This window comes from Camelus dromedarius, chromosome 12, assembly GCF_036321535.1.
Source record: "Camelus dromedarius isolate mCamDro1 chromosome 12, mCamDro1.pat, whole genome shotgun sequence".
In the NCBI taxonomy this organism is placed as follows: Eukaryota; Metazoa; Chordata; class Mammalia; order Artiodactyla; family Camelidae; genus Camelus; species Camelus dromedarius.
Window position 1 is genome coordinate 41,322,890 of NC_087447.1, and position 25,259 is coordinate 41,348,148.

General features: G+C 41.3%; 1 protein-coding gene across 1 annotated transcript in view; it reads left to right on the plus strand.

The window, feature by feature from the left end:
• The first annotated feature begins 14,832 nt into the window (after positions 1-14,832).
• IRAG1 (inositol 1,4,5-triphosphate receptor associated 1) overlaps positions 14,833-25,259 on the plus strand; it is a 149,007-nt gene continuing 138,580 nt past the window's right edge. Inside the window, exons 1-4 of the mRNA XM_064492575.1 lie at positions 14,833-15,195; positions 16,651-16,868; positions 18,270-18,335; positions 22,702-22,755. The gene's annotated coding sequence lies outside the window, so the exon portion shown is untranslated. The remainder of the gene's footprint in view (positions 15,196-16,650; positions 16,869-18,269; positions 18,336-22,701; positions 22,756-25,259) is intronic.

A 25,259-nucleotide genomic window follows, 5' to 3' on the forward strand; every position in this document is an offset into this window, starting at 1 on the left:
CGACTTCCGGCAGCCCCGCCCCCTGCCCCGGAAACTTTCCCCGCGGGAGGGCCTGTCCGATGGGAGGGCGTCTCCTGAGGCTCAGGGTCCCCGAATTTAGGAGGAGGGCTCCGAGGCTTCGGTTGGCGTGCCTACCTCTCCGAGGGCCTGAGGCTCCGGACCCTCGAGCCGCGCTGGCGCCGGAATAAATATATTGAGGGCGTATCCGCACTGCTCTCAATGGGCAGAGCGACCAATCAGGCACGGGCTCGGGGCCCGGCTACTGATTGACGTGGGACACCTGGCCAATGATAGTCATGCTCTCCTGAGCTTGACCCCGCCCCCGACCCCGGACTTGTCCTCAGGTCTGGTTTTCCAATTAAGATTGCTGTGAATAATTCAATCATTCATTGCTTATCCCAATCATCAATTCCTTGTTTAGCGGCTATTATTTGCGAGTTACACCTATGCTATCTTTGTGTAACCAGTTTAAATATAAATGTTACAAAGAGTTCTGTAATCATTATGATAGTTCATGTATTTTGTGAGGATTTTGCTTTTTGAGTTTTTTTCGTTGTGAGAATCTGCTAGATTTGTGATTTAAATAAAATTGTTGAAGAATCGGATTAAATCTGTAGTTAACGTTTTGATTAAATTATAAGATTTGATTAAATGCATTTTAATTTGTTTTAATTAAATTATAAAATATGACTAAATTACTTTGTAATCAATATTTTGATTAAACCAGAGAAGAATCTGAGTAAATAAATTTGTGAACACTGTCAATTTTACCAAGTGCCTCTTACCACCTCCTTCTGGCCCAAACCAATATCATCACTTTGCTGCAATAACCTCCTGTTTTACCCAGTACCTCATCCACTCTTGGTCCCAAACTCCAGTCCAGCTTTAGGAAGTTACACACCTATCTTAAAAAAAATACCAATTTGGTGTTTGTCTTTCCTCCCACCTCCCTCAAAACCTTTAGATGGAAACTTTATTACATTTATGTTTTGATTAGTTGTGTAAGTATTTCAACCTTTCCAGCTGTGCTGTCCAATCCAAGGATAGTATTAGTTATGTAGGTAATTTTAAATTTTCTAGTAGCCACATTAAAAAAGTAAAAAGAAGTAGATGAAAATAGTTTTAATAAAATATTTTGTTTTACCCAATATATCCAAAATATAATTTCAATATATAATCAATATAAAAATTGAGATAGTTTGCATTTTTTTATGCTAAGTCTTAGAAATCCAGTATGTACTTTACACTTACATATTTAATTCACTTGTTTAATTTTAACTGGAAACACTGGATCTGTATTTAGACTTCATAAAATTTGCAGCAGAAAAAAATAAATCCACATACTTGAGTTTTTCCAAACATGCTTACAAGTTTTCCAATAACTGAATCAATGATCACTTTAAAATTTTAAGTTAATTAAAAATTTAAAAAAATTAAAATTCAGTTCCTTAGTTGCATTAGCCATATTTCAAGTGTTCAATAACCATGTGTGGTTAGTGGAAGCTGTACTAGACAGCATAGTACAGTATTTCTAGGAAATATTATTTAATACATTTTAAGGTTTATAAAGTAAGCATTAAAAAAAAAAAAAGTACACCTAGTGGTGTTATTCTTCTTCCCCAAACCCTGGCCTTAAAGGCCCCAGAAGTACTTTTGAATTGGTGTTTCAGTGGCAACTGAAGGTATCCTAACTGATAATACAGAACACTATGATTGGATAATACAGAGAACTAAATTTAGACTTGGATTTGGAGGAAGTGACATTTAGGTTGCAACTGGGAAGATGGGAAAAATGTGGCTAGGTAAATGTTATAGGAGAGTTGTGTACCAGACAGACGGACAGCATGCGGGGAGGAGCTTTGTGAACCTGAAAGAAAGCCATGTGGCTGGAACGTGAAAAATGACAGGGAGAGTAGCCTGTAAACAATGAGGCTGAAGACATAAGCAGTAGCCAGATCATGCCAAGATTTATCCATGGAAAGCAAAACTAGTGCCTTGACCCGCTTCCAATACGAGTAAGTGTAGACATCACAGTTAGGAAAAATAGAACTCTTTGCACTCTAAGGTAAACCAAAAAAATCCATGTCACACTATCTATGAGTCTCTGAAGTGAATGAAACCTTCAGCATTTCCTACGTATTACTGACTTCCTAACAAAAACAGCTCAATCGCTAACTTTTGCAAGGCTGAAGATATGCAAGAGTTTGGGGGGATATGGCCAACATATGAGAAAATTGCTCTTTTTCAGTCATGAACCAGCTAACTCTAACCTTATCACCTTGGGAGGAGGGAGGGGTGTTTGAAGAACCAGTCCTTCTAAAGCCTTAAACTCACTTGTAAACTTTTGCAAACATTTTTCTAAGGACTTTTATTCTAAAGATTTTGTCTCTGAGACTTGTTTTGATATAGGATATGTTTTGGAGTTTGGATTTTATCTCAAGTGCAATGTAACTGAACAGTCTGAAGTTATGTATAAGTATCAATAAATATATGTGTATGAAAGAGAGAGAGTTGGTTTTGTGGCTTCAAACTGTTGTTCTGGCTACATTGTGGAGAATGGATTGCAGAGTATGTGAGAGGATATGCGCAGAAGACCTAGGAAACATGTGTCCGAGTAACAGATGATAAATAGCTCGGAATAAGTTTAAGGTGGCAGAGGTGGAGAGATATACATAATGTATCCCCATTTCTCTCCACTTCCACTACCTGGAATAAATATATATAACCTTTTTTTTTTTTTTTTTTTTGGTTGTCACTGCTCTTTTTTTTTGTTTTGGTTTTGGTTTTTTTGGAGGGGAAGTAACTAGGTTTATTTATTTATTGTTTTATTTTATTAATATTGTTTTTAAGTGGAGGTACTGGGTATTGAACCCAGGACCTCTTCCATGCTAAGCAGATGCTCTACCACTGAGCTATACCATCCTCCTCCTCACACCCTTATAATCTTAATTACTAGGACTTGCTAATGAGTTGAATACAGGGGTCATCGAAAAAGTAGTATCAAGAAGGACTTCCAGGTTTCTGGCATGGACAACGGGGTGAATGAAGTGTCATCTTTCAAGATAGAAATGATGAGTGGAGGAGTCCTTTTGGGCAAGGGTAGTTCACTCGTGTTTCAAGTGTGTTGTTTGCCCTGTTTCTGACATCTCTGAGACAGGTATCAGACAGGCAGTTGGATATACAGCTCTGCAGCTCAGAAGACAGTTTTTGAGCTGGAGAAATAAGTCCAAAAGCTGCTAGCATACAGATGAAATGTAAAATGATGGGATGGGATGAGATAAACTAGAGAGAGACTGTAGAATGTCAAGAGAAGGGCCCAGGACCAAGCTCTGAGGAATTCTGGTATACAGTGGGCAGGTAGGGGAAGAGGTTCTGCCAGGAATCAGAGGACTAGAAGGAGAGAAAACCACATGGCAACAGTTGGGACTTAACCTGTAATTCGGTACAGACAGCTACCCTGAACTGTAGCAGACACTGGTGAAACTAGATGTTTTTAGGCTGTAGACCTAGTTTTGGAGTGAGTACAGAGATGTCACTTCAGCTGACAAGACTGTGCAATGTCTCTTCACAAACGCTGTGCTCCCTGCTGGGCCTGAGTGCTCCAGGTAAAGCAATGTGTGCACTTGCGGTGTGAGTGATGTTGAGTATGTGTTCCAAATAGATTTCTGAGATTGTTCAGTTTTCTGTTGTTGATACTGTGTTTGGTTGTAGGCTTGGTAAATGCATATATTTAGCCAGTCTGAAGAGTGGGCTATTTCATATGTGGACAAAATAGGCTAATTATTAAAATATTTGATCTTAATGAAGAATATTTGAGGTCTTAAATTAGGTGTCTTTTAAATAGAAGGACTCAAAAGGATATATTTAAAGTAGTTTGTACACATTATTAAGAAAGAATAGGAATTGTATTTGTTTGCTAAGGCTGCCACAATAAAGTACCATAGATTGGGTGACTGAAACAACAGAACATTAATTTTCTCATAATTCTAGAGGCGGAAAGTCCAAGATCAAGGAGTCAGCAGAGTTGGTTTCTTCTGGGGCTTCTCTCCTTGGCTCGGAGACGGCTGTCTTCTCCCTCTGTCTTCACCTGGTCTTCCTTCTGGGTGTGTCTGTGTCCTAATTTCTTCTTCTTATAAGGGCACCAGTCATATTGGATTAGGACTCACCCCAATGACCTCATTTTTAACTTATTATCCCTTTTTAGATCCTATCTCCAAATAAAGTCAAATTCTGAGGTGCTAGGGGTTAGTACTACAGTGTATGAATTTGGGAGAACAGAATTCAGCCCTTAAAAGAGCCTCTTATAGGGTAAGTCTTCCCAGATGAATTTTTAAATTGTGCTTTTCCCTGTCATTTACTAAAATAAGGCTTGTTTCTGAAGTAGCAGGACATATGATCATTAATAAAACATTTTAGGGTTATAATTTGTCATTACATTTGTCTGGGTAGTTGTTTTATAATCTAGGTCATGGTCTCCTCTAGGTTTCTTTTTTCTTTATCCCCCCCAGCCCTGGGTTCTTAAATAAATACTCATCTCTAAAACATGAGCTTATTTTCAGGAATTTAAAACTGTGTAAAATGCTCCCTTAGGTAAGAACCAGGAATGTAAAGTTTAACAGAACTAATTTGATTGTCAGTAAAAAAAAAAAAAACTATGATAGAAATCTTAGTTCTGGCAAATTAGAATAACCAGAAAATCCTCCTGCTATAAACACCCAGGTATGCTGAGTTAAAAACCAACAAGAACAGCACAGTAAATGTCCTTGTAAATGCATAACTGAGAGAGCTACTAATCTGAATAACAGAAACCAAAGCCTGCGCTAAGACTACCCAGATAGTGGTGGGTACAAGCGGGATTCTGTTTTCCATTATTTCAGGGCGGTGAGTTTTAATGCTCACGCAGAGACAGAATTAGAAGCCTTAAAGTGCTACTCCCTATGTAAAAGTGGGTAAGAAAAAAAAATCCCTAATGGAAAAAAATTCCACCAATACAGAAAAGAGTCTAGTCTCTGGGCATAAAACTTGCAGCTGGTGGTGGTAGTGGTGATAGAGACTGGATGGGAGAGGTGGGGAAAGTCTCCTTCAAGAAGCTGCCGTTGCAACCACCGGTCTGCATCTCAGGTTGATTGGGTGTTTGACATTTCCCACTTGGCCTGGGAATTCCAGGGGAAGAAATCAGCATAGGCGTTATCCCTAAGTGTGCATATATCCCTGGCATGCCTGGGCAAGTTACATAATATTTTTGACTGACTTATCCTTAATTCCCCTGGTGGGAATTAAATAATAGTAACTAGCTGGTGTTGAATGTTTACTTGTGTCAGCACTTTTCATGCTGAAACTCATTTAATCTTCAGAACAGCCCTGTGTCACGGGTACAGAAATCTGTCAGTGGTGTGAGGCCATGGAAGCTGGTCATAGCTGTCTCCTGGGACTGGTGTGAAAATAAGATGAGGTGCAAAGTGACAGGCCAATAGTCATATGACTCTACCTTGGAAACTGTAATCATCTGCTGTATCCCTCAGGGTTTTCTCACTTCAGGTAGGACACAGACTCTCAAACTCTTCCCTTCCTCTTTCTTGTTGTCACCAAAGGTAAGAAGCACAAGGTCACTTTATTTTTTAATTGAAGTATAGTCACATAATTACAATGTGTCAATTTCTGGTGCACAGCATAATGTTTCAGTCATACATATACATACATACATATGTTTTCATAATCTTTTTCATTATAGGTTACTACAAGATATTGATTATAGTTCCCAGTACTATATAGAAGAAACTTGTTGTTTATCTATTTTATACATAGCAGTTAATATTTGCAAATCTCGAGCTCCCAATTTATCACTTCCCACCTCCTTTCCCCACCCTGGGAACCATAAGTTTGTTTACTATGTCTGTAAGCCTGTTTCTGTTTTGTAGATAAGCTCATTAGTGTCTTCTTTTTTCTTTTTTTTTTTTTAGATTCCGCATATGAGTGATATCATATGACATTTTTCTTTCTCTTTCTGGCTTACTTCACTTAGAATGATGATCTCCAGGTCCATCCACGTTGCTGCAAATGGCATTATTTTCTTCTTTTTAATGGCTGAGTAGTATTCCATTGTATAAATATACTGCAGCTTCTTTACCCAGTCCTCCACCAATGGACATTTGAGTTGGTTCCATATCTTGGCTATTGTATATAGTGCTGCTATGAACACTGGGGTGCATGTATCTTTTTGAATTAGTGTTCCCTCTGGATATATGCCCAGGAGTGGGATTGCTGTATCATATTAAGGATTTTATTATTGATCCTTGGTGAAGGAAGGGAATGAAGGTAGAATTTGAGGTGGCTTTGAAAGATGGGTAGGATTTGATAGGCAGAGTGTGGGAAGAGTTTTGAGCAGAGAAGATAGTAAGCAAAATCTTTACAAAAAGTGTTTTGTGTGTGTGTGAGCAAAATCTTAATGGTAAGAATTATACACTCTAAAGGCTGGTGACAAGTGAATTCTTCCCAGCATTAAAATTGACCCATTCTTTGATATCCATCATGTGTCTGTTGATGAAAATTCAATTAACAGTCAAGTTAAGAAGGAAAAATGGAGTTTGATTTGAGCCAAACTGAGGGTTATAACCCAGGAGACAGACTCTCAGAAGCTCTGAGAACTGTTTCGCCTGTTAGAAGTCAAGGGCACAGTCATGTACATTTTTGAGACAAAGGATCATGCATCAAAATGATATACCGATATTTTACTTCAAGTTCACCAAAGATACATAGTCCAGAGATACATAGCACAAAGTGAGCAGTAAGTCACTATGACCGCCTACAGAGTTGAGAAGGAACTTTTGAGAAGTTACATTGCCTCAGAAGAAAGGGGGAAAATTGATCTTTAAGGTCAGGAAAGCACCCTCATCTCTGAGGTGGTCTGGTTAACATGTAATGCAGATGCACACTGCATGATAGGGAGGGAAGAAGCCTAAATGGGCAGAGAAAGAGAGAATATTATATTTAAGTTTTCTTGTCCTGCCTTAGAATATAAATTTGATTTCCTTGTGTCCCATCTCCTCCAGGAAGCCTTCCTTGTTAACATCATTCAAGGAGCTTCCTCCATCTTATTGTCTCCAAAAATAGCTTGGCATTCAACTATATTCAATTTGGAAAAAAAGTATACATCACAGTATATTTAAAATACGTATTTTGAATGTAGTCTTTACTCCCCTCTGACTCTGACTTTCCTCAAAGCCAGAATACTTTTTGAATACTCTCATCTCCCAGTGAAGGGACCCAAGAAGTTCTCAATACATAGATTTTGAACTTTTGAATTGCTTTATGAAAATCACAGTTGGAAGCACAGCAAAGGATATTGCTCCCAAAAGCAAAGGTACACATGGAATTTGCATGTTGCTGTTCTGTGTGGATGAAGCTTTCTGCTCGAGTGTTGAAATAAATATTTTGAAAAGATTCTCAAAACCTTGAAAAGTGAAGATTGTTCTTTACATTCATCCCTGATTTCATGAGAAGCATTTCAAATTCAAGAAGAGATGGATTCTCTTGACTGAATTATCTTAGGTTTTGGATATTAAAAGATCTTAGTTTATAAAATGAGTTTAGAGCTGTTTAAAAATACTTTTACCTGATTCTTTGTCCAGCTGTATGTGTGAGATAAACACATCACTGTATTTGGGGACTTGTTAGGGCAGAGAGAAATATTAATGTGCACTCCAGTGGGAATTCTTTTAGTTACCCTCAGGGCGACTTTCTGCTAAAGAAGTATGTTGTAACAATTTAAGAAATTGTTTTCCAACTAACCTACCTCTATGAGTGTGGGAAATCAACTCAGCTGTGTGGTTTATGATTGGTCAAGTAAGTGGTTTACACAGTGTAACCAAATTAAGCCTATTTATCAGTGCTTTTTGCCTCAGGGCATGCCAAGACCTGGTCATACTGACATATTTACCCCAGAGTGCAGGCGACTTGCCTGTGAAGCCTGTTTACAAATGCAATTAAAAAAAAAAAAAAACTTAAAAAGGTATTGGAATCAACATTTTAGCACTATTTTCATTTTAAAATAATTTCATTTTTGGTGTATTAAACGGAGAGCTTTTAAGTCTTGGAGAGATTTTCCATTCTTCTGTTTCAGAGACAGGACGGTCGCTTAGAGCAGCGCTTTTCAAGCTCTTTAGTGTAACGAGCATCACCTGGAGAGTTAGTTAAAACTCAGATTTCTGAACCCCATCCTACTTTCTGATTCAGTAGGTGTGGGTGGGATGGAGAATCTGCATTTCTAATGAGTTCCTAGTGATGCTGCTGCTCTTGGTCCAGGGACCACACTTTGAGAACCACTGCTGAGAAGCCCTGGGATTAGAGAATCCTGGAGTCAGAACTCTGAAGGAAAAGTTTTAATTTCTTGAGTACTTACATTGTGCCAGACACTGTGCAAGTCATTTTCCATCCATTATGTTTAATCAAGGCAATAACCTTACAAGTTGGGAACGAGTATTCCTATTTTGTAGATCAAGAAACTGAGGCTCAGAAAGTTAAGTTATCCAAGCTCACACAGCTAGTAAGTGGCGGAGTCAGAATTTGAACCTGGGTTTTTCTGTCTCAAGATGCATGCTACTTCTGTTAAAATATGCTTTCTTAAAATCTGAATTAAAGTGCTTCCAGTCCCAGTTCCTTCCTCCTGCAGGAATAATTTCTCTACATCCCTGAACCATGGTTCTTTGACTTCTGCTCAGATCATAGAGGGGCACTCACTACTTCATGAAGGTGGTCTTGTTAGGGACATCTAGAGAGATCTGGCTTGCTTGGGATCGAGTAGCCTCCCAGGGTGAGACTTTCAGTTTTAAAACCCAGAATGACTAATCACTCTAGGGTGGTTCAAACCATTTCAAATGCTTTATAATGAGCCCACCTTCTTCCCTATACTTTTCCATTTCTACTGTAGTTTTGTTTAATAGGATCTTGTACGTGATAGTACTGCAGATATTTGAAGACGACGATCATTCCACGAGTCACCAGACTGTCTTCATTCTTCTTGACCTTTCCTCACATAACATAGCATATATAGCACTTGCTATGTGTCAGGAAATCTAAATGCTTTATGTATATTAGCTAATTTAATTCTCACAAGAGTCTTATAAGATAGGTACCATTACTATTCCCATTTTACAGAAATGGGAAATGAGGCATAGTTAAGTACCCTGCTCAAGGTCACACAGCTTTTAAGAGGCTAAGCCAGGATTTTAACCTACAGAGCTAACCTCCAGAATCCTTGGTCTTGACCACTATACTTTATTGCCTTCCACTCAATCAGTAAGGCTTTATTAAGTATCTACTCTACACCGAGTAAAAAGATACAGGAGAGAGACATGGTCCTTGTCATCATGGAGTGTATGGTCCAGAGGGAGACACATGAACAATAAGTAATTAAAGAAAAAAATACAAATTAGGGTAAGTGCTATGAAGTAAATAGGTGCAAAGATAGAAAACACTGGTGAAGCCATTTCGGTCCATTCAGGAGACAGAAACCACACAGGAGGTTAAACAAGGAAGCTTAACATAAAGAATGATTGGCTGTGATAAACGAGCAGCTCTACGATGTAAATAAACCCTGGTACCCTAGCATTGAGGGAGCGACCCAAATAAGGACAAACGTGGGAGGGATTCAGCTCTCATTGGAGAAGGTGTGGGTATTAGTCAGCTTGGGCTGTCATAACAAAATGCCAAGATTGGAGGCTTCAATAACAGGAACGTATTTCTCACAGTTCTGGAGGTTGGGAAGTCCAAGATCAGTGTGTCTACTGATTAGGTCATCTGGCGAGGGCTTTCTTCCAGGCTTGCAGATTGCCACCTTCTGGCTGGGTCCTGAGGGAGAAGAAAGCAAGTTTTCTGATAAGGCCCTAATCCCACCATGAGGGACCCACCCCCATAACCTCATCGAACCCTAATTACCTCCCAAAGGCCCCATCCCCACATACTATCCCATTGGGAGTCGCGGCTTAATTTACACATTTGGGAGGAAGATACTTCAGTCCCCAGCAGTGTGGTGCTGCCGTGGGACAGCAGAGCAGCTGGCTGATCTGGGCAGGTCGGGCTGGTCTACAGTCACTGGACAGCAATTGCCCACCCTTTGGAATGCAGGATGGGGTGCAGGCCATCAGTGTGGGTGGTCTGGGGCCCTGGGTCCTGGCTTGGGCCAGAGGCTTTTACAGCCCATGAGCTGCATGGATTTTGAATTTTGTGGAAAGGTTATCTACAAGCTGTGGCTGCTGAGTTACAGAGGGACATGGTTCTGGGCTGTGGCTGGGGCAGGCTCCAGCATATGGCCTCACACCTACCCCTCTGAGCCCCAAAATGGCAAGAAAGCCTCTTCCTCCTGCAATGTCTCTCCTGTGCGTGGGATTAAGAAAGCTTTCACATCTTGCTCACTTCAGGAGACATACTTAAAGACATTCTGCTGTTTAGCACAGAACATGTACTGAAAGGTGAATTCAGAGCTGAGAGGCCGTAAATTGATTACAAACAGTTGAAAGCCAAGTTTTTTTTAAGTTACTTTTTATACATATATAATTAAAAATAGAAATTATATTTATATAATTAAAAGTAAAAATATAATTAAAATAATACAAATCCAAAGTTTTTTCAGGATTTGCAGATACTAACTAATATGTAAAAAAATAGATAAATAACAAGTTTATACTGTACAGCACAGGAAACTATATTCAATACCTTGTAACAACCTATAATGAAAAAGAATAAGCAGAAGAATATATATGTATAACTGAATCACTATGCAGCACATCAGAATTAACGAAACACTGTAAATCAGCTATACTTCAATAAAACATACAAATAAATAAATGAATATTTTTGATAAGCTTTAATAGTTTTTCCATGGTATCTTTGGGATTCTCTGTGTATAGTGTCACAGGTGATGGATAATTTATTCAACTGTTAACGGACACTTCAGGATTTTATTTTATAAAAATTCTGCCAGGAAGACTCCTGTACATATGTGGCTGAAGTTTTATAGATATAAACCATATCTTGGCTGCTGTAAATAATGCTGCAATGAACATTGGGGTGCATGTACTTTTTTGAATTAGTGCTTTTTTTTTTTGATATATACCCAGGAGTGGAATTGCTGGATCACATGGTAGTACTATGTTTAGTTTTTGGAGGAATGTCCATTGTTTTTGGCATTTATCAAATTTATCTGCAGTGAGAAACTGCTTCAGTTTGTATCCCACCTTCCATCAAAAGTGGATGAGAGTATTAATTTCTTCACATCCCTACAGCATCAGAGAAGACTTGTACCAGTTTGGTAAGTGAATAAAGTGTTTTCTTAACATTTTGAATTCTTTAAATATACATGTATTAAAGCATATTTCCACATGTTTATAATCTTTTAAATTTGCTTTTCTATAAACTGTTTTTATCATTTGCACACTTTTCTTTTGGGCTATTCTTTTTTTTCATATACATTTATATCAGTTCTATTGAAGTTAAGGAAAAGAGCTCTTTGACAAATATGTTTTAAGTTTGTTTTCTCTGTTTTGGAACTTAGCCTTTCATTTATCTTTCAGGTTTTGTTGTTGTTGTTTTCCTTTTTTTTTTTTTTTTTTAAATACCAGAGTTACATTGCTTCTTAGACACATTTACTAACTTTTTCTTTTATAGCTTCTGGATTTTATAGCCTTCTCAGAAAAGCCTCTTTCTTAGGTTAGTATTTAATTAACCCTCTTTTAAACATATTTTAAATGTTTGAAACCGACAAAGGCTTGATCTGCAGAATATATAAGCAGCTCATACGACTTAATAAAAAAAAAAAGCGAACAACCCAATCCAAAAATGGGCAAAAGACCTAAACTAACAATTCTCCAAGGAAGAAATATAAATGATCAATAGGCACATGAAAAAATGCTCAGTATCACTAATTATCAGAGAAATGCAAATCAAAACTACAATGAGGTATCACCTCACACCAGTCAGAATGGCCGTCATTCAAAAATCCACAAATGACAAATGCTGGAGAGGCTGTGGAGAAAGGGGAACCCTCCTACACTGCTGGTAGGAATGCAGTTTGGTGCAGCCACTATGGAAAACAGTGTGGAGATTCCTCAAAAGACTAGGAATAGACTTACCATATAACCCAGGAATCCCACTCCTGGGCTTGTATCCAGAAGGAACTCTACTTCAGGATGACACCTGCACCCCAATGTTCATAGCAGCACTATCTACAATAGCCAAAACATGGAAACAGCCTAAATGTCCATCAGCAGGTGACTGGATAAAGAAGAGGTGGTATATTTATACAATGGAATACTACTCAGCCATAAAAACCGACAACATAATGCCATTTGCAGCAACATGGATGCTCCTGGAGAATGTCATTCTAAGTGAAGTAAGCCAGAAAGAGAAAGAAAAATACCATATGAGATCGCTCATATGTGGAATCTAAAAAACAAAAACAAAAACAAACAAACAAACAAAAACAAAGCATAAATAAAGGACAGAAATAGACTCACAGACAGAGAATACAGACTTGTGGTTACCAGGGGGGTGGAGGGTGGGAAGGGATAGACTGGGATTTCAAAATTGTAGAATAGACTACACTGTATAGCACAGGGAAATATACACAAAATGTTATGATAACTCACAGAGAAAAAAATGTGACAATGAGTGTGTATATGTCCATGAATAACTGAAAAATTGTGCTGAACATTGGAATTTGACACAACATTGTAAAATGATGATAAATCAATAAAAAATGTTAAAAAAAACATATTTTATGATTTTTTTTACAGTTAATATTTGATCAATCTGGAATTGACCTGGGTATGAGGCATGAGATAGGAACCCAGCTGTGTCCTTATCTCTGTAGGCACTGACTGTTTGTGCCGTCACTGTTTATTTTTATTTTACTTACCAAACTTTTTTCCCAGTTATTTGAAATCTCACTTTTCCACCTTTACAGTATAGAAAATTCCCTTGTGCTTTAGAGCCCATTTCTTATTTTTCTTTGGTTTCATCAATTTCTTCTCATATCAAATTGTTTTATTAACTGAAGTTTCATAATGTTTTGGTATTAGACCTAGAAGTGGACATATTTTGGACAGGGTAGGAAGTGAAGGTCTTGCTGATGGGTGACATTTAGGCTGACATTTGAAGAATAAGAAGTAACCAGCTTTAAAGGGAACCCTCCTACATTGTTGGTGGGAATGTAGTTTGGTGCAGCTGTTATGGAAAACAGTATGCAGATTCCTTAAAAAAACAGAAAATAGACTCACCCTATGATCTAGCAATCCCATTCCTGAGTATATCTCTGGAAGAAACTCTAATTTGAAAAGATACATGCACCCCAATGTTCACAGCAGCATTATTTACAATAGCCAAGACATGGATGCAATCTAAATGTTCATCAATAGATGACTGGATAAAGGAGTTGTGGTATATATACACACAATAGAATACTACTCAGTCATAAAAAAGAATAAAATAATGCCATTTGCAGCAACGTGGATGGACCTGGAGATCATCGTACTAAGTGAAGTAAGCCAGAAAGAGAAAGAAAAATACCATATGATATCACTTATATGTGGAATCTAAAAAAGGACACAAATGAACTTATTTACAAGACAAATTCACAAACATGGAAAACAAACTTATGGTTACCAGGGGAGGAAAGAGGGTAGAAAGGGATAAATTGGGAGTTTAAGATTTGCAGATACTAACTACTATAGATAAAATAGATAAAAAACAAATTTCTTCTGTAGAGCACAGGGAACTATATTCAATACCTTTTAATAGCCTATAATGAAAAAGAATATGAAAGGAATACATATATATATATATATATATATATATGAATTTATAACTGAATCACCATGCTGTACACCAGAAATTAACACAACAGTATAAACAGACTGTACTTTAAAAAAAAAAAAAAAAAGAAGTAACCAGCTTTACAGAGATGGAGGCAGGAACATTTCAAGGAGAGGCAGCTACATATCCAAAGGTTGGGAGGCAGAAAACAGCCTGACTTATTTGAAGAAGCTAAAAAAAAAAAAAAAAAAAAAAAAAAGACCAGTGTGGTGAGCACAGCAAATGTAGGAGAGAAGGATGTGGGATGGGGCTGGAAAGATCGGCGAGGTTTTGTCGGGAGAGCTTGGTTTTGTCCTCGGTACAAAAGGAAACACTTACTGGATTTGAAGCAGGGAAGCGACCTGCTCCAGTTTCTTGGAGGATAACATTGTCACTCCAGCTGTTATGATGGGAAGGAGGAAAACAAAAGTTGCAGTGAGGACGTGTTGCCTCCTCCTCATCCAAGTAGCTTCCTCTTGTTATATTCTAGGCGAGCATCTTATTTATTCCCTCTTTGGGATAGTTTCTTTTTTATTCCGTTTTGTATTCTTAGTGACAACATGGAGTCTAGCAAACTGCCTGCCATAAGCAAATCGTGAATGAATGAATAGGTAATCCCTTTCAATCTTCACCATGGCCCTGTGACATGAGAGTTTTAAGTTACTTACACCTTTAAAAATATAATTAAACATCTGAGTAGCGATAGGTGGGTTACAACATTGGCGAGCTATGATCCAGCGGCCAGATGAAAGGGGAACTCTGAAAGAGCTGGGGGAGAGAGTCCCCTGTTCCTCGGTTGCTGGCGAACTCCAGGGCTGTGTGAGCAAGACCCCAGCAGAGGGCAGCAGAGCGCTGCACTGGACTGGGGATCCTCCCGATTGGCGGGGGCGGGGCGGGGCGGGGGTGGGGTGGGGGAAGGGCTGGGCAGCCGGCCAGGCAGCTAGAGCTCGAGCTGGACTAGGGCTTGAGGAGCAGGTGACCTTCCGGTCCTTAGCTAGAGTCTAAAGTGCGCTGGTGGAGAGCGTGAGGCCTGCTTTCTCTTTGTGTTTATTTAGGGTGTGCGCTTCTTACCACGCAGAGTATAATGAAGCTGTTTACTGTGGGCCCCTTGCAGCTGGGAAAGGCGGCGTCTCCCGGAGCAGTGACGGGGGGAGGGGAGCGGCGGGGGGACAGAGGACGGGCCCTGAGGTGAAATGGTGAGCGCAGGTGGGAATTTTGGCCTTGGCTGCAAAGCAACAGGTTTCCTGGAGGCTGTTCTGCAGCGCAGGGAATGAGGCGGTGTCCCTCGGTCACAGCCAGGCGGGAGCTGGGAAGGCTCAAAGGCAGACAGCGCTCTGGGGAAAACTTCGGGTAATTATTGGCTCCACGACGTACGTTGCCAGAAATAACTTTGAACGTTTCTTATGCTCTCTGAATTGTTTTCCTTTCTGTTCTTCTTTGTTAGTATAATTGTTTTTAAGATTTCCAACGTCTCGTGTGTGTTTAGGGGAAAAGGATTTTGCCCACACGTTGGCCAGAGGGTCAAAGGTGGGCCACAGTGCCGCCTAGTGGCCACCAAGATGGTAGCAGCAGAGATCAGAGTGAAAGGCCCCAAACAGAAGCGAGACAATCTGGATACTTCGTCTCCTCAGCTATACACAGACTCAATCCCCATGCACACACATACACACAATCACCCAGCGTATATACTCTTTTAAAATTTTTACAGTTTTATTGAGAGACGATTGGCACACAGCATGTATAAGTTTAAGGTGCACAGCATAATGATTTGATTTATATATATTGTGAGACAACGAGCAAACACACATACACTTAAATACCTGCATCTCACACACATGCTCACACCGACACATCGCATACACATCACACACACTCACACACACACACACTTCACACACACTGACATATCACACATACACACCTTGACACACCCAACCCAACACACCTGCACCCAGTGATAAAGGGTTTTTGTAGTGAATGTTACAGTTGCCTCTCCAGCTGCCATCCCACTGTGTATAACAACCATGTGGTTTAAGTCCAGGTCAAATCAACTTTTGGATACCAGGGTAGCTTCCAGCTGGCCTAAATCATCAACATAACCCCAGCCCCCTGGGCATTCCCTTGGCCTCTGCCATGGCTTTGGGAGTGGACATCTAACAATATCCATCCATCAGATGTGAAGGAGGAAACATGTCTCCCGACAGCTGCCTGCAGCCATCCTGCTACCCCAGGAAAAGGCCAGTTTGGAAAAAGCTGACGGGAGGGGGAGGGGAGAGACTCACAGACAAACAGAGATGTAGCCCCCCAAATACTGGGATCCTCTAAACAACCCCTACTAGAAGCCCACCCTGCCTCTGAACTTTAGATTTCGTGAACCATTAAGTTGCCCTGGTGTTTAAGGCCTTCAGGTTGGGTTTTCAGTTTCTTATATCAGAAAACCTCAGAACAGATCAACTCCTCCCAGGAAGTCGTCTGTGGAAGGCCTCGGAGGGGTCCAGCTTTAATAGGAGGACTGTTCTTTCCTATCCCTCCTTTTGCCTCTTGGTCCTCAAGAGGACTGACCTGGCAGAGTTCTTGGGGCTTCTCATGGGTAGCAGAGAAGAGAAGAGTATTTAAAACCAAGACCAATTGTAGCTTCTTTGTCTTGGAAGGAAAATGACACAATTCCAATCTATGCAGGGGTAAATCTCTAAATGGATCTTAGTCCTGGCAGAGGCTGAGATGAGTTTCAAGTCAAGAATTCTGTATTTCGAAGGACTGACACCGGAGACTTTGTATATGTAATTGGGCCTTCCCTGTGTGTAGATTCAACCAACTGTTGGATCCCACATTGGATGAATCCACGGAGGCGAAGCCTGTGGATATGGAGGGCCGACTGTGTTCATTGTACTGCACCAGTTTATATGAACGACTTGAGCATTCGTGGATTTTGGTGTCTGCGGGAGCTTCTGGAACCGATTCTCCATGGATGCTGAGGGGCAACTGTGTACATAGTCATTTAATCCCTCTAGCCACCCTAAGAGGTGAGTATCACTTACCCTACTTGACAGATAATGAATGAGGCTCAGAGAGGGTATCCCCTGCTCAGGCTCAGACAGCTACATGGGGTTGCTCTGGGCTTCCAACCCAGGGCTCTTTGGCCCTAAAGCTCAGTCTCCTTTCCAGGGTAGCACATACCCACCCCACCCAAGGCTGCCTCCTGTTTGTGTCAGTCTTGGGGGGCCTCTTGGGGAGGGGGCTATGAAGAGGGAGGAGGGAGGTATCCTCGTATGTTTATTTAATGGAATGGGGAGGATAGAGAGCCTCTTACACCAGGGTTCTCATTGTGTTGGGAAGGTCACCGAAATGGACCTCAGAAAGTCAGCCTCTGCCAGGGAGGCCGTATGGTGTGGTAGCTGGGCAGAGACTCAGGGCCCAACTGGACCTGGGTTCAGGTCTCAGGACCACTGATGTGTTAGCTCTGTGACCTCTGGCAAGTTACTTAACCCATTGAAGCCTGATCGTAATGAGACCTATGCCCCAGGGTCTTCATGTGGGTTGAATAAGAGACCACAAGAAAAGCACTTAGCACAGGGCTTGCCTCCCCACCACCCCACGACAGTAGCTGTTATCATCCTAGATTAAACGACAGACCGCTGCAGGCTTGGACAGATCTTCTAAAGGCCCCTTCTAATCCAAAATTTAATGCTCAAACACTGTATAACGTAGAGGAGGCAGCTCATGCACAATGCTTTTTTTTAGTTAAGAAAAGTTTTCATAAGAAAAACTAAGGACTGAATAAATTATTTTTTCTCAAAAAAATTAAGAAAAGTTTTCATTGTGGTAAGATATACGTAACAAAATCTGCCATCGTCCATCTTAACTATTTTTAAGTGTGCAGGTCAGTAGTGTTAAATACCTTCACACTGTTGCACAACCAGTCTCCGGAATTCTTTTCATCTTGCAAAACTCTCCATTCTCCACGCCCCACCTCCTGAATCACCATTCTACTTCCTGTCTCTATGACTTTGATTACTCTAGGGAAGTGGAATCACACAGAATGTGTCTTTTTGTGACTGGCTTATTTCACTTAGCATAATGTCCTTAAGGTTCATCCATGTTGCAGCATGTTTGAAATTTCCTTCCTTTTCAAGGTGGGATAATATTCCACTGTATTTATGCACCACATTTTGTTTATCCATTCAGACATCAGTGGACACTTGAGTTGCCTCCACCTTTTGGCTATTGTGAGTAATACTGCTATGAACACAGGTGTACAAATATCTCCTCAAGACCCTACTCTCAGTTCTTTGGTGTATATACCCAGAAGTGGGATTGCTGGATCGTATGGTAATTCTACTTACAACTTTTTGAGGAACCATGATACTGTTTTCCGTAGTGGTTGCCCCAGCCACTACTCAGCCTTCGTTCCATTTGCCTTCCAGTGGACTGTTCCAGTACTGCCAAGACTGGAGAGCTAACAACGACATTTCCCAGCCCCCAGCAGTCAGGTAATTAAGGCTTGACCATCAGATGCACTTGGGGGAGAGGCGCGGGGGCGGGCAGGGGCCATGCTTCTGCTGCCCCTGCTCTTTCTGCTGGCTCTGCTTGAGGGGCTGACGGAGCTGTGTCTGGTGGCATGAGCAGACATCCTGGTGTCCTGTCACTAGCCTCATGAATGTTGGGAGGCCAGGATCATCCCTTTTGCTGGTGGCCTGGTGTGGTGGCAGGAGCGGTGCTGGTTCTGGAGCGAGCGGCTTCCTTGGTGGCCCAGATCTTCTTTGGGAAGCTTTTCTGAAAGCTCAGCCTAAAGTCTTTCCTAAATTCCTCCTGGTAGTTCTGGTAGATGCTTAATATCCTGTCATAAATCCCTCCTTGCTTACTTTAGCTGGAGTGGATTTTGTTCTCTTCAACTAACCAACACAAATAGGATGGAGAGACTTTTATTGCCAGATTCTTCTTAGAGAATGCACTGTGTGTGTGTTTTGCAAGGATAAGTTGGTAAGTCCCTGGAGAGGGTGTAGTTCCCCTCCCCCTCTACCCTCACTCTCTCCCCCAACCCTGGGCCTAGGTGTTACCTGAAACTAAGTTGCTTCCGGAAAAAGGGGAGGAAAGAGACGAAAATGTGGCGAGAAGGCAGAAGGACTCAGTGAATGGCTGAAGGCCAGGAGCCACTCCCCCATATTCTGTAAAACCCGTATGTCTCAATGCTCGGTGTGATTCCGTTTTTCTGTTGTGGAAATCCAGGGAGTGACTGAATTTCATGTTGGGGAGAATGTTGTGTGGGGACTGAAGTGGTGTGTGAGGAAGCTAGAATTTTGAGAGATAAAAGGGCCAGGAGACCAGGGTCCCCACAGGGGATCAGCAGAAATCCTAGAGAGGGTGTGGAATGCCGCAGTCCATGGGACTCAGAAGTCCAGGCCACCTCCCTTGGACATCAAAGAGCAGAGACCCTCAGCGGATGTCTGGAGTACACGGGAGTGCTTTTAGGACTGGTTACCCTGTGCGTGGTCCTTTACCTTACAGCTTGGGCTCTCTCCCCCATGAAGTCTCAAAATGCTTAAGCACCTCAGTCTTTCAGAGCATCCATCACTTTCTCATCTATATTTACGTGCATTTTTGTTTGTTTGTGTACCTTCTCTGTGAGACCCTTAGCTTCTGGAAGGCCTGTCTCTGAAGTCATTACATGCACAGTGTTGTGTGTATGGGCTTGTGTGTATTTTCTGGGGAGACTACCTGGAGCTTTAATCACATTCCATGTTGTTGCAAATGGCAAAATTTCATTCTCTGTCATGGCTGAATAGCATTTTATTGTATGTATATATGAATTTATCTATTTTTATGTATATACCACATTTTCTTTATCCGTTTGTCTGTTGATGAGGTTAGGTTGCTTAGGGCGCTTCCACATCCTGGCTGCTATAAGTAATGCTGCTGTGAACATTGGGGTGCATGTATCTTTTTGAATTAGGGTTTCTGTTTTCTTCAGAGAGATATCCAGGAGTGGGATTGCTGGGTCATATGGTAGTTCTATTTTTAGTTTTTGAGAACCTCCATACTATTTTGCACAGTGACTGCATCCATTTACATTCCCACCAGCAGTGTAGGAGGGTTCCCTCTTCTCCACATCCTGGTCAGCATTTGTTATTTGTGGTCTTTTTGATGATAGCCATTCTGGCAAGTGTGAGGTAATATCTCGTTGTGGTTCTGATTTGCATTTCTCTGGTGATTAGTGACATTGAGCATCTTTTCATGTGCCTGTTGACCATCTGTATGTATTCTTTGGAAGAATGTCTATTCAGATCTTCTACCCATTTTTTAATTGAGTTTTTTTAAAATATTGACTTACATGACCTATTTATGTATTTTGAATAGTAACCCCTTATTGGTCATATTACTGCAAGTATTTTCTCATTCAGTAGATCATCTTTTTGTTTTGTCAATGATTTCCTTTTCTGTGCAAAAGCTATTGAGTTCAATTAGGTCCCATTTATTTACTTTTGCTTTTGTTTCCTTTGTCTTAGGAGACTGATCCAAAAAAATATTGCTATTATTTATGTCAAAGAGTGTTCTGCCTATATTTTCTTCTAAGAGTTTTATGGGCTTACATTTGGATGTTTAACCCATTTTGAGTTTATTTTTGTATATAGTGTGAGAAGATGTTTTAATTTCATTCATTACATGTAGTTGTCCAGTTTTCCAAGCACCATTTATTGACGAGGCTGTCCTTTCCTCATTGTATATTCTTGCCTCCTTTGTCTTGGATTAATTGAGCATAAGTGCGTGGATTTATTTCTGGACTCTCTAGCCTGTTGCATTGATCTATGTGTCTGTTTTTGTGCCAGTACCATACAGTTTTTGTGACTGTAGCTTTGTAGTATAATCTGAAGTCAGGAAGCATGATACTTCCAGCTTTGTTCTTCTTTCTCGAGATGGTTTTGGCTATTCAGGGTCTTTTGCGTTTCTATGCAAATTTTAAAATTATTTGTTCTGGTTCTGTGAAAAATGCCATTGGTATTTTGATATGAATTTCATTGAATTTGTAGATTGCCTTGGGTAGTATTTTAACAGTATTAATTCTTCCAAAAATGAGCATGATATGTCTTTCCATATGTTGATGTCATCTTCAGTTTCTTTCATCAGCATCTCATAGTTTTCTGAGTATTCATTTTTTTACCTCCTTAGATTTATTCCTAAGTATTTTATTCTTTTTGATGTGATTGTAAATGGGATTGTTTCCTTAATTTCTCTTTCTGATAGTTCATTGTTAGTGTATATAAATGTGACAGATTTCTATATATTAATTTTGTTTCCTTCATCTTACCGAATTCATTGATAAGCTCTAGTAGTTTTCTGGTCGCATCTTTAGGATTTTCTATGTATAGTATCATGTCATCTGCAAGCAGTGACACTTTTACTTCTTCCTTTCCGATTTGGATTCCTTCCATTTCTTTTTCTGATTTCTGTGGCTAGGACTTCCCATACTATGTTGAATACAAGTGGCAAGAGTGGGCATCCTAGTTTTGTTCCTGCTCTTATAGGAAATTCTTTCAGTTTTTCACCATTGAGTATGATATTAGCTGTGGGCTTATTGTATATGACCTTTATTATGTTGAGGTATGTTCCCTCTACACCCACTTTGTGGAGAGTTTTTGTCATAAATGGATATTGAATGTTGTCAAAAGCTTTTTCTGCACCTATTGAGATGATCATATGATTTTTATTCTTCAGTTTGTTAATGTGATGTATCACATTGATTGATTTGCAGCTGATGGCAAGGGTTTCATATGACTCATTTCTATGTTTCTTGTGGCTATACAGAGCCTGATAGGTAATAACTGTGGTAGTTTTAGAATATGCTCACAAGTTCTTTCTTTTCTCTTCAAAAAGTGGAGTCTTATTCTTTTCCTTTTAAGTCAGGGCTAAGCTTTCTATTAGAAAATGAATAGAATGTGGCAGAAGTGATGTGTGACTTCTGAGACTAGGTCATAAAAGACGTGGCCTTATCACTCTTGGACACTCCAGCAGCCCTACGGAGAGGGCCACATGGCAAGGAACTGAGAGGCCTCCTGCCAACAACCAGCACTAACTTGCCAGGCATTTTCTTCTCCTAGGAGGGGAACTCCCATCCAACCTGGGAGAACATTCAAGGCTGTTGCTTCCCCTGATCCATTACAGTGATTAAAAACCACATCCTGTTGACTTATCTATATTTCCCATGAGTTGAGTCTTGGTGGACAAAATAGAACTGAGGCTGGGAGTTCTCTGTTTTCATTCAGAGTTACTGGTTGGTTTTGGCCAAGCCTGATTAATCCTGTCGAGAAAGGTGAGGACCGACATCAGTAGCTCAGAATCCCCTCACCTCTCCTTGTTGAAGAGGAGCTTGTGGTCCTGATGAACCCCAGGTATTTTGGTATGTCTCTCAGCAGAAGAAGGAGAACCTATCAAGGAGGGGTCTTCCAGACCCCAGACTACCCTGGTGCACTGCATGCACCTGAGTGGTCTGGAAAGGCTCTTCCACACAGCCGAGACAGAAGGGTTGTTACCCAGCAGCAATGCAAAAGCGTTAAGACTTGCCCTTCAAGCAATGCCTCCAACAGGAGAGGCCACCATCTCTCAGCTTCCTGTGGCAGCTGGGGGTAAATGAGCATCTGGCCTCAAGCAAATCAGCTGAGGGTAAAAATCTGCTTCTGTAAGAGGGCAGGGCCTTGGCAATCCTTGGCCTGCTCTCCCCATGCTGAAATCCTACATCTTCTTTTCTTTCTCAGTCAGTACATTTTCATTGTAAAATAAAGTTCAAACAACACAGTTATATGGAGTAAAAAAAGCGAATGTCCTCCTTTATAACTTACCTTCAGTTCCATTTCCTCCCCACAGGTAACTGCAGCTAACAGTTTGACAAGCAGCTTGCCAGTCCTCATGGATATGAAGGTATCACACTGTTTTTTGGCTCTGCAATTTGTTTGTTATTTTTATTTGGTGGTAAATCATTGGCATCTTTTTTTAGGTCGGTACATACAGATCTAACCTTGTCTTTTTTCTAATAGCTATATAATTGCCATAGTATATGTGAGAGGAAGAAAAGGTATGCTAAAAATAACCACTTTGCACTGCCCTCTGTGGCATGGGGAGTGAGAGTGTTGACTGGAGCATCTTGGGGGCTTGGGGCGGGGGGAGTGTTGGGGAAGGAGTTATGGAGAGCTGAGTTAGTCTTATAATAGAGGGGAGGGACTTGGAGCCTCTGAGGCTGTCTGGGAGGAGAAATGAAAAGGGGAGGGAGATGCAGGAAGTCAGAGGTTGCTAACAAGATGGAATATGAGTGCCCTGCATAGTGAACCCTCCACACATCGCTCTCATCTTTAGCCAGCTTACTAAATGCATGACTGAATATATTCCTCGTGTCTTGAGTGTTTCTGTGGAATGACATCTCAAGGATGCTATTACTGGGTCAAAAAGTAGAATTTCTCTATGGTTCTTGTGACATTGTTAAACTTATCAAAAGGGCTGTAAGTTATTTTGCTACTTACAATGTTTCCCTGTGTGGGAAGATTGAAAGGAATCCCAGTTTAGGGAGCGCATTTCTAGAATCTGACAGCAGAGTCTGACAGGTCAGCACATATGTATGGATGCCTACCATGTGCTATGTTCTGATGCTGAGGAGACCAAGTTGGCTCAGGTATCTGCCTCAGCTCTGAGCCCCATGGAGCTGACGTGCTTGGGGGCAGGACATGCACGCAGAGAGTGGCTGTGAATACAAGGAAAGCCACAGGCCAGAAGCAGCTAATGTTTGACACCCATGCCTCCCTGCCCATGTCCACACTTCTGTCCACTGATTGATCTTGGAACTCCTCCTTGCTGAGCCCAGATGTCTCTTCAGAATCCTTCTCAACACAGTGCTCCAGGCAGACACTACCAACCAATCAGAATTAGACTGAATGGAACATATTTGCCTTCTCCTCTATAGGCTCAACCTGAAATGGGATTCTAAACTTTCGCCTTTTCAAAACATATGTTAGATTATATACAACTAATGAAAGGCAAGTATTTGCACCAGGGGATGTCCTGCAATGGTGTGAAAATGGGTGAGCAGAGCTCAGAGGGAAGCAGGTCCCCTGCCACCAACTTCCTGAAGGCTGGCCTTGGTCCCAACTGGTGAGCCCATAAGCTCATATCTGATACCCCAGCCACTTGGGGAAGCAGTGGTGGCCAGCTGATAGTGGCTGGGAAATACTCAGGAAGTGACTGGGGCAGGTCTTCTGGGCCTGTTGGTCCCTTATCTGGTAGGAAGTCAGGGCCTGGAATCAGAAGAGAAATGAGGAAGGCATGTTTTGTCCAGCGCTGTTAAAAGCCTTTCATAACCCTTGGACTTGAACCAGACATAGTAGGGGCAGAGAGCCCCAAATAGAAACCAGTATGGCTCTCTAAGTCTGCCATTGGGTGAACTGCTTTACACGAGATTTTCCCCATTTGCCTCCTTTGCCCAAAGGGAGTTATTTCTCCGGTAGTTACACAGAAAGCCCCACCAAAGTCAGACCCATGGGAATCAGCTTCAGAGACCAGTGACTGCTGACCTGGGGCCGCATCTTCTCTGAGAGGCTCCTGTGGTCTCTCCCCACCTTCTGGCCTTGAATTTCAGCCTCTTCGGTCTCCGTGGGTCCCAGATCCTGCACTTCTGCCCCATCTTGTCCTTATTCCTCTCCAGGCTCAATTCCAAGTAACTGCCCAACTGTTTCCTGCCTACACGGACTTCTCATTGGCATCTCTTAGTGCCCAGTGCCACTCACCCTGGAGAACCATGACCGAGCCTGTCAGGTCCATGAGTACTGACTCACCCCTCACCTTCCTGCCAAATCCTGTTAACTGGGCCTCACCTCTCAGCCCTTGTTGGCCTTTTGGCCTCCCTGGTCCCTGCATGGCCATCTTGGCCATCTGGGAACTGCCAAGTGTTGTGTACTCTGAGTGGCATGCTGGGAAGCCCATTGTATTCATAACAGTGAATTGAGCATGTCCTCCCAGGAAGTAGAATGACCAGGCGTAGAACCCGCGAGCCCGGTTGCCATGACAGCATTATGCATAAGGACATCCCTTCTGTCCGAGGCAGTGATGGGTGGTGCAGAAAAGAACAGGGATTTCAGAGTCAGGCAGCAGAGTTCAAATCTTGGCTCCGCAACTTAATACTGTGGGCAAGTGTCTTAACATTTCATAGTCATAGAGTCCTCGTTTGGAAAATGAGGCTAAATAAAAGCACTTGATTCATGGGTTGTTGTAGGACCAACTGGAATAAGTGATCATGATTTACAGTGAGAATTTTTTAATGGGAAGAGTATTAGTTTGTTAGGGATGTCATAACAAAGTAGCACAAACGGAGTGGATTAAACAACAGAAGTATTTTGTCTCGCAGCTCTGGAGGCTGGAAGTCTGAATCAAGATGTCTG